The sequence below is a fragment of the Lolium perenne genome, chromosome 4, assembly GCF_019359855.2.
Source record: "Lolium perenne isolate Kyuss_39 chromosome 4, Kyuss_2.0, whole genome shotgun sequence".
Taxonomy (NCBI): Eukaryota; Viridiplantae; Streptophyta; class Magnoliopsida; order Poales; family Poaceae; genus Lolium; species Lolium perenne.
In genome coordinates, this window is record NC_067247.2 from 358,646,162 (window position 1) to 358,655,070 (window position 8,909).

Below are 8,909 nucleotides of genomic sequence, written 5' to 3' on the forward strand. Positions count from 1 at the left end.
GATCTTAGGAGAGAAAGGAAAGCCCTATGCGACTGTCGCCAAACGGTTGCACCTCGTATCCATGTCCGGGCGCACCTCACTAGCTAAAGATAAGATCGCATATGGATCTAATGGATAAGCAAAAGAATAACCTGCAGAAAGGATGGGTAACTTCTCTTGCTAAAGATGAAATCATTACATACAATCCATATAGCCCACAAAAGAGCACATACAACAATTCTAGCAAGACCTTCCTCTTTTTTGGTAACATTGTTTAACCAATTGCCAAATAAATTTGTAACATTGGAGGGCAGAGCGATATTAGAAGTCACATAAAAAACCTCCATAAAATTCTTGCAAAAAGATAAGAGAAAAATAGATGTTTAAGGAGATTGTCCTTCATTAAAATCAATTCCTTATGTAAGCACCATATAAAAATTCTGATTTTAAGTCGTGCCTTAATTTTTTAAATGTATTTTTTAAGATATATAGTGTGGTAATCAAGAAAATCTAAGTACATAGATTTTACAGTAAAAACACCCGAGGTAGTAAGAGACCACCGAAAAACATCTAGCTGGTCCGACAGTTGAACCCTCATAACCCGATCAAGAGGGTTGGTTCAACCTTAAGATCAAGTGTGTCAATAACACTAAGAAAATGTTCCTTCTCAATTTTTTTAAATGCCACTCAAATTCTTCGCCCAGCCCTGTAGGTATTGGCGTAAATGTCTAATTTTATTTTGTCATACTTGGATGGTAGTCTCCCAAAGTTGTCTTATTCCACTCCCTAGAAACTATATCAGGAAAAAAAGGATATTGTTGTAGCCAAGCTAACTCAAAAGAGAAATGAAATTTGTTTCCCAAAAAAGCATGTTCTCCCAAATCAATTAGAAGTGGAGTATGAGCACTTGTGAGAGTCCTAACCGATACTAGCGATTTTTTTGCTCCCACTCAATGCTAGCCAAAATCCTATCTAATTTATCATAGGTTGTATCGTGTCTTCTATTGGCCCGGGCTATCTAATTCCTCCGAAGCATCCGCAGCGAGTCTACCCTCTTCAGCAGCTCGAGCAGGCGTGGTTCTAGGATGGATTGGTTGATGTATAGGAGGATTAGACTGCCCCCACCCCCAGCACGAGCAGGAGCAGGAGCCTTCCCTGCCATGGATGTTTAAACCCTAGTCGCCTCGACGTGGCAAGGGAGCGAGACATGTTGAGATGGACCGACTGGTGCAGGTAACTCTCAATAAATTGAGACACGTCTAATACCCTGAGACCTCTCGACATGCTCAAATCTTGCCAAAAAAAGACCATGTACCGGCCCTCCGGCATGTTGCCGAGACAGCCCACAAACTTGGAATGCATGAGATCCACAATTACCGCGTGGAGTAAAACATCATTGATCGGTCGATGTGAACGGCAACCTCGCATACCATTGTTCTTCCTAACCACCTTAGTCCATTCCTTAGCATTAAAATCATTGAGACGGTGTTCTAGGACAGGGTATTTCAAATCTTTGTGCGGCGGCGATGTGAGCCGCGGCAAGGATCTACAATCCTCAGACGAATCTAAGAAAGAAACCTCGAAGGGAGAGGCCAGCAGCATCGCTGGTTGACGCGCCCGATTACGACACCTCTTAACGTACCTAGTTGTAGGAGGGAGTAGAGTCTCCGACGATGACCGGTGGTAATCCTCCGGTGAGCTCACAGGCCGCGCCTGGGAGCCGTCCTCTACCTCGCCGTCCATGAGGCACCAGAACCTACCTCTGATTGGTGATGGATCACCGAATGCGACGTCGCCCCCAGCGTCGCCCTCAGCGATGAATTCTTCATACCGTTCTGCTCAATCTTAATTAGGAAATGGACCGAGACGGGCACGTACCGCGTAGCTTATGGCTCGCGTCCCGTTTAAGCTGGCTGGACCAGACAAGAGCGTAAAAGTACAAGCTGAAGAACGGACCAAGTCCATCATTTGTTTTGTGTGCATACGTACTTTTTCTTTGAACCTATAAAAGGAACCCAACCTTCCTGTCTCTCCCTCCAACAACAACTTCAAACTAGAGCATTCATCCACCATTCCATATTTCCATCAATATATCCGACGTAGTAAGCTCAGCCTGTCTGCAACACTCACTCAAACAATCCGAACTTACGAACGTACACACTCGATCGAGATTACCGATACACAGATGGTGTCACCGCCGACGATGGTGAGGGCGGTCGTGGTGGCCGTGCTGCTTATGCAATGCTGCAACATGGTGCTCGCGGCGAGGCTGCTGGAGGGGGACGGCGGGTGGCTCCAGGGCGGCGCCGGCGCCGGTGCGCTCATCATGCAGGTCCTGCAAAAGGGCGGCCCCGCACCAGGCCCACCCAACGGCTGCACCGGCAACGCCAGCCACCCTCCCGGCGGGCCATGTCACGGCAACTAGACGCCGGCCGGCAGAGCTTGATTAGTTAGCAAGTTGGCATACATGTACATGTTGCACATGCGTAGATCAAGATCTAATTCGCTGTTCATTGGTTCCTTCATTCTTTAACTGTAATTACCGGGCTTCCGTGAAAAGATGATCTCTGCTCTGAAAGCTGTTCGAATTTAGTTAGTTTTAGTACGTGCAGGATTTTTGCAGTAAAGCATGTCTTTTACGTAGGACCAAGTGTATACAAGTTTTGGATATTTTTATTCATGATAACTTGAAATGAATACTTATGAAGAAAAAAAAAGCGTTCGATACATGTTGGTTCAGAGATACATGATGAATGAATCCATCGATATAGACGAAGAGCTAATTCTGTCGGTCTTACATGCATGCGCTTGACCTTTCTTAGTTGGACTTCAACAGAAACGGGTTGGTCAACACATGCGAGCCGTAGACACATCAAATACAAGTTGCCTACAATCGTTGCAGCTTTGTAAATTGTCATTGCAGATAACAGTGGGTTAAACTGAATAAACAAATGATATATCAGTTTTAGTCGAACTCATCTAGCGTAATTACAGTAAAACATACTGATTTGAACACATAAGTATGCTTCTCTAACAGAGTTGAGACAAAATTTTGGCTCTATTGCTAAGTCACACTGTTTGGACCACCGGTGGACCTAACCGTCTCTAAGCTCGGGCACGTGTCCTAGCTTCCAGCTAGCGGCACAGCTTATTCTGATAAAATATTTGATGAAAATTTTGATAAAAAATTAATCGGGATTAGAGTGTGTCCAGGCTTGATGAAAATCTTGGATCTGCTACCGGTTCGGACCATTTATTCTTATATGACTAATGTAACGGTTGTTTGATAGAGTTTGACATCCCATATTGCTATCGTGAATATCATGTCCAGTGCTACTATACAAAATTAAATTCTAACCTGTAATAATAATAAATGAAGTTTTAGGTCTCTGCATGCATAGTTTGTACCTAGCATTGGTATAGTTTAGTTCAAGCTGAAAGAACTTGACCGCTTTCATTCTTTGATTAAAGAACGTAGTTTTAAATTGAAATACTCATGGCAATCTGTTGAACTAGGCTGTTCCTGTTGTCTGAGAAATTCAGACATGCTTTTGCATTGACTTGAATACTAATATTCAGTTACGCTCTAGCGTGCTACCAAGGACAAGATGTCAAAGAGACCTATTCAACAAGTACAAGCAGTCATGCAGAAGAGATTGAAGTGCGTGTGGAGGTTCCGTTAAATTTAATTTACGAGCTGTGTTATGGTGATTGGGAGGTACTACCAGTAGCCATTTAATTTTGTATTTTAATTTAATGTTCTAAGGGTATTGTGGTAACTTCGTATGGCAACTGCCCCAGATCGACCTGTAGCTCCATCTGCCATTTCCCTGATCCTCTCGACCCCTCCTATGCTTCCTGGGCGATCCCTGCCGCCGCCGATCACTGCGGCCGCGGAGCACCTGCAGCCGTTCCCCTGCCGCTGCCGAACACCTTCCACTGCGGCAACCCATCCGCGGAGCCCCTGCAGCGACGGCACCCACGGCCGGACACCTCTGCCACGCGTGGACCAGTGGCCTGCGACGGAGGTGTATTCGGAGCACCTTTAGCCATTTCCCTGCCACGCCGAACACCTTCCGGTGCGGCACTCCTTCCCCGGAACCCCTGCAGCACCGGCGCCCACGGCCGGATACATGTGTCGCGCGCTGACCACCGGCATGCGACGGATGCGGATTCGTAGGCCTCGTGAACGCTAACTTCGGCAGGTAAAACCCCGCGTCGGCGTTGCCCCTGCACCCACCACCACCTTCGCGCCGGTGGTCTCCACCTGACAGTGAAGAGCACTTCAATCACATCTAAGGTACACATTCCACCCATATCTGTTCGGTTCTTGAGTAATAGTAACCCCAATTGTTTTCCAGTTGAAAGTGCTTGGTATGTACTGAATGATACTGAGTGCCTCCGTTCTCCTGAAAGTAAATGAAATAGCTAGTTTTGAAAATGATTCTATCCCTGAAAGTGCAAAAATAGAAATTTCACAAGAACTTTGTAAGTCAGAGTTACAACTTTGACAAGAACAAGAGGCACAAAAGGGAAGCGACACAATTGCTTGATTTAAACATGACGGCAGCAGTGCAACATAGTTGACAGTACTCGGGTAGTTTTTCGTGTTATCTGTCCCATAACAACACCAAAAGTAATCATACTTTGTTCCCCAACCATGATAGCTCATCGCTTTAGACCATCCATGGGCCTTTGGTAGCATGTAAATCATCACACCAGGATTCGTTCTTCTGTGGATGCTTACCATACCATTTATCAGCGCCCTTTCATAGACAATGTAATTCTGCACAAGCATGTTTTCGGGTAAGAATAAAAGCAATCTCAAGATATAGCAACAAACTGGCAGAACCTTGTTAACTAGCAGTGTTTGCGATGCAATGTGTTTGCCTTATTTGCCACGTATTTGCCATAATGCCTGATCTGAGTTCTCCAATCCATGTCGTTTCATTATTTAAAGTGTGACCATCACAACTTGATTGAATTTATGTTCAGATAAGGGTGGTAGGCTTTTCAAATCATCCTTGGAAATAAGTGGACCCTCTATCTAGTCTAGAACTATAGATTTTTGTTTGTTTGCCTCCTCAGAGCCCCTCCAAAACACCATTTTGGATTGGTCTAAGTTCTTACTGGAGTTCTGCTTCCATACATAATCCCGTGTGTATTCCTTAGGGCAAGTCTAGGAGGGGAAGCCTCTGGGAAGCCTACATCTATGAAGTGATCCATCGAGTAGGCAACCTGCAAGGACTTCCTTATTTTGCTATGTCATGTTTATGTGCATTTGCTTAGGAAAATATGACATGTTGGCCTTGTCAATCTTGTTATTACATGAATAGCAATGTACAACCCTTAATCTACATGCTTTCTGAACTTCAAAGATAGGAAAAAATATTTAGCTTGATTTGTGTTTACTTTTTATTTCTATTTTCAGTTAACACAAATAGTTTTCTGATTGTTTATTTGACATGATAAAACTAGTAATTGCTAATTTGTATGTGATACACATGAAGACATGGGCGATGAGTCTACGAGTGAGTACTATGACATCGTCAGCAAGAGTTTTGCTAGTGACGATGATGCCGTTGAGTTCTATAACAGCTATGCTCTTGAGAAAGGTTTTAGTGTGCGCAAAAGCTATGTTGAGTGGGATGAAGCCAACCAGGAGATAATTCTGAGGAAACTTGTCTGTAGTCATCAAGGTTCACGATAAGAGAAGCACATGAAGAGAGAAGATAGGAAGAGGAGGCCACGACATCTCACTCGTGTTGGGTGTTGAGCCAAATTGGTCATTGCAAAACTCAAGGAAACATGTCGGTGCTTTGTGAAGGATTTCATCAATGAACACACCCATCCTCTGTCCCCACCACATCTTGCTTGTCTGCTGCGTTCTCATAGAAGAATCAGCGACGAGCAGAAAGAGGACATTGTAGAGATGGAAATATCTGGGATCCGCAAACACAAAATCATGGATATCTTGACGATACAGTACGATGGATATGATGAAGTTGGACACACCACAAGGGACATCTATAATTTCTGCAATCAATATAAGCAGGAAATAGTTGCTGCCGGTGATGCCAAAACGGTGATTAATCACATGATGGCACGACAGGAGAGAGATCCATATTTTTTCTTCAAGTACTTGGTTGACCGAGAGGGTCATTTGAAGAGATTGTTCTGTGCTCATAGTCAATCCCGACGTGACTACGAGGATTTTGTCGATGTTGTTGTTTTTGATATCACGTACAAGACTAATAAGTAGAAACTGCCATTTGTGCCTTTTGTTGGGCTGAATCACCACCGCAGCACTGTTATTTTTGGATGTGGTATTATCTCTCACGAAACAAGCGAGGCATACGAGTGGATGCTCCAGAACTTTTCTAAAGCAATGGCCAATAAGCACCCGATATCCGTGATCACTGATGGGGACCTGGCAATGCAGAGGGCAATCAAAGTGGTCTGGTCTGACACGGTTCATAAACTGTGTGTATGGCACATTCAAGAGAACATTGTACGTCATCTGAGTGATGACGCGGTGAAGGAAGAATTCAGATCTTTCATATATTATCGTTCTTCCATACAAGAGCATGAGAGCAAATGGGTAGATTTCTTAGAAAGGAATAAAGTAACAAGTGAGGAGTCGTGGTTGCAGTAGATGTATAAGATGAGGAAGTTGTGGTGTGCTCCATATCTGGTGGGACGATGTTTCCTAGTATTGAGCAGTAATCAAAGGAGTGAGAGCCTAAACTCTGTTATGCATACGCATCTTGATGGTAGCATGACATTGTTTAAAATGGTAGAGCACTATGATATTGCCTTTCGACACGATGCCTAAATGAGGCGGTGCTAGACATTGTTGCCTTGCAGTCTGTTCCATTTACAGAGGTGGATGCTTCTAGTCTTGAGAAACATGCTGCACAAGTTTTCACACCTGCAATGTTTGTGCTGGTCAGATATTGCACATATGCTGTCAGGAATTGTACCCTCAGTGGCTAGATACTAGATACAGACAATTTGACCACATTTGTTGTGGCTAAGAAGCATATAGGAGAGAAGTTCCAAGTGGAGTATGAGAAAAAGGAAGGTTCTTCGGAGAGGATTTCTTGTTCTTGCCGCAAGTTGGAATTCTTAGGCACGCCATGTTCCCACATATTTTACATATTGGGATTATTAGAAGTAAAACGACTTCCCAGTTGTTGTGTTCCTACCAGGTGGACGATGAGTGCAAAGGCCACATGTCCTAGGACAAGAAAGAGCTGCATGTACAATTATTCGGCAAGCCTGAGGAGGTATCGTGAACTACAGAACTTGAGTCACGAGAAATGTTTCTCGGCAGCTCAGCGTATGGGCATCTAAAGTTGGTTCTAAATGTACAAGATGATTGGAAGAAATCATCCAGTGGTCACAAGGAATGCATGAGGTATGGGCCGGTTCTGCCTCAAACGGCACAACTTGATTTTGGAGAAGGTTCTAGATCATGTGCATGTGCAAGGCCGAGGTGCACCGAAGAAAAGGCTGAAGAAGAAGCGGAAGAGAACAAACTCAAAATGCGGCTATTGCGGGTTGGAGGGTCACAATCGGCGTAAATGTGCCAAGTGGATAGAGGTAGTAAATCAAACAAAAGTTGATTTTTGCATGTGGTTAACTTGTGAATATATTGAGGGGAATAAAAAAAATTGTTTCTTGTGCAGGACAACAATCAACCTTGTTAGCTCTTTACACTTTGTGCTTTCTCTTAGGTAGTTTTTTTAATAATCTTGGCTAATTACAACACATATTTTGTTAAGTTATGAAAAAAAGTGCAGACACAAATTTGCGTGAACCAGCTTCTTACTTCACCTTTGGTACTTTCAAATGTGAGTCAAGCCATGACCATTGTTGTTCATGTGCAGGAATTGGTGATCTTTCCAATAAGGGAGGCTGTTATCGGAGTCTACATATGCTTCTTGGATAGGGGCATGCTTAGTTATTGCCTCACTTTGTCTAGGACCTCATTTTCCACAAATTATTTGCATAACTTTTCTAGAAATTTTTGTACTACATTGTGCTGAGGTGAACAAAAAGATAATTCTTCTGCAGTATATGTATACCTTCTTGTTCTACTGTTAACCTTTGTCTTAGTTACAAATGTATTGCTAGTATGTACTAGAAAAGTTTGCATGAAAAACATGTAACTTTGCCTACTCCAAAAAAATGTAGGCGACAATGTACTCATTTTTCATGATAAAGTGAAATGCTGCCTCAACTAAATTTAGTCTAAAGTTTATAGCAGTGCGTCTGGTCTAAAGTTTAAAGTAGTGTGTCTGCTCTTGGTTTACAATAGGATGGTACAAACTATGCTGATACCAATTCCATTTCCATGCATGACCATTTGATCTGCACGGCTTGCTTGCTGGAGGGCTGCCCCGGGATCAGTGTCATGCCATAGTTTCAGTTTACACATGCATGCAACATTACAATGAATCTATTTTCACGTAACACCATTCATTGTAGTATGTATTTGTGTTCCCTAACTTCTTAATTCCCATGTATTTTGGGTTGTCGCTTGCTGCTGGTGGATATTTGTCAGTGTTTGACGGAGAAACATACGACAACTGAGGATAAGTATGTATTTCATGGTTGAAAGGATAAACCTGCTAGGTGGCTCTATTTTGTGTATAAAAGATTGTTGAAATTTCTGGCCTATTAATAATTTGAAATATGGACCGATGTTAACATTGATTGTACCAGTGGTAGCAATGTTGTCAGCTTCTACAAAAACATAGGCAAGAACTGCATTCTCAGATTTCCACTTACTTTATATGAAGTATTTGTGCTTGTTCTAATTTACTAGTACATTTGGTTCCAGTCCGAAGAAAAACAATCTTTCCACCTTCTAAGAGCAACACTTATATGTATATTTCCTTGCTTTGTGCTGCAGACAATAATGG

At 43.0% G+C, this 8,909-nt stretch overlaps 1 long non-coding RNA gene across 1 annotated transcript; it reads left to right on the forward strand.

Annotated features, from left to right (window-relative positions):
- The first annotated feature begins 3,788 nt into the window (after positions 1-3,788).
- Positions 3,789-8,173, forward strand: LOC127296846 (uncharacterized). Its single transcript, XR_007848740.2, has 3 exons — positions 3,789-4,279; positions 5,490-7,584; positions 7,872-8,173. It is a non-coding gene; the product is annotated as an uncharacterized lncRNA (long non-coding RNA).
- Positions 8,174-8,909: the final 736 nt, after the last annotated feature.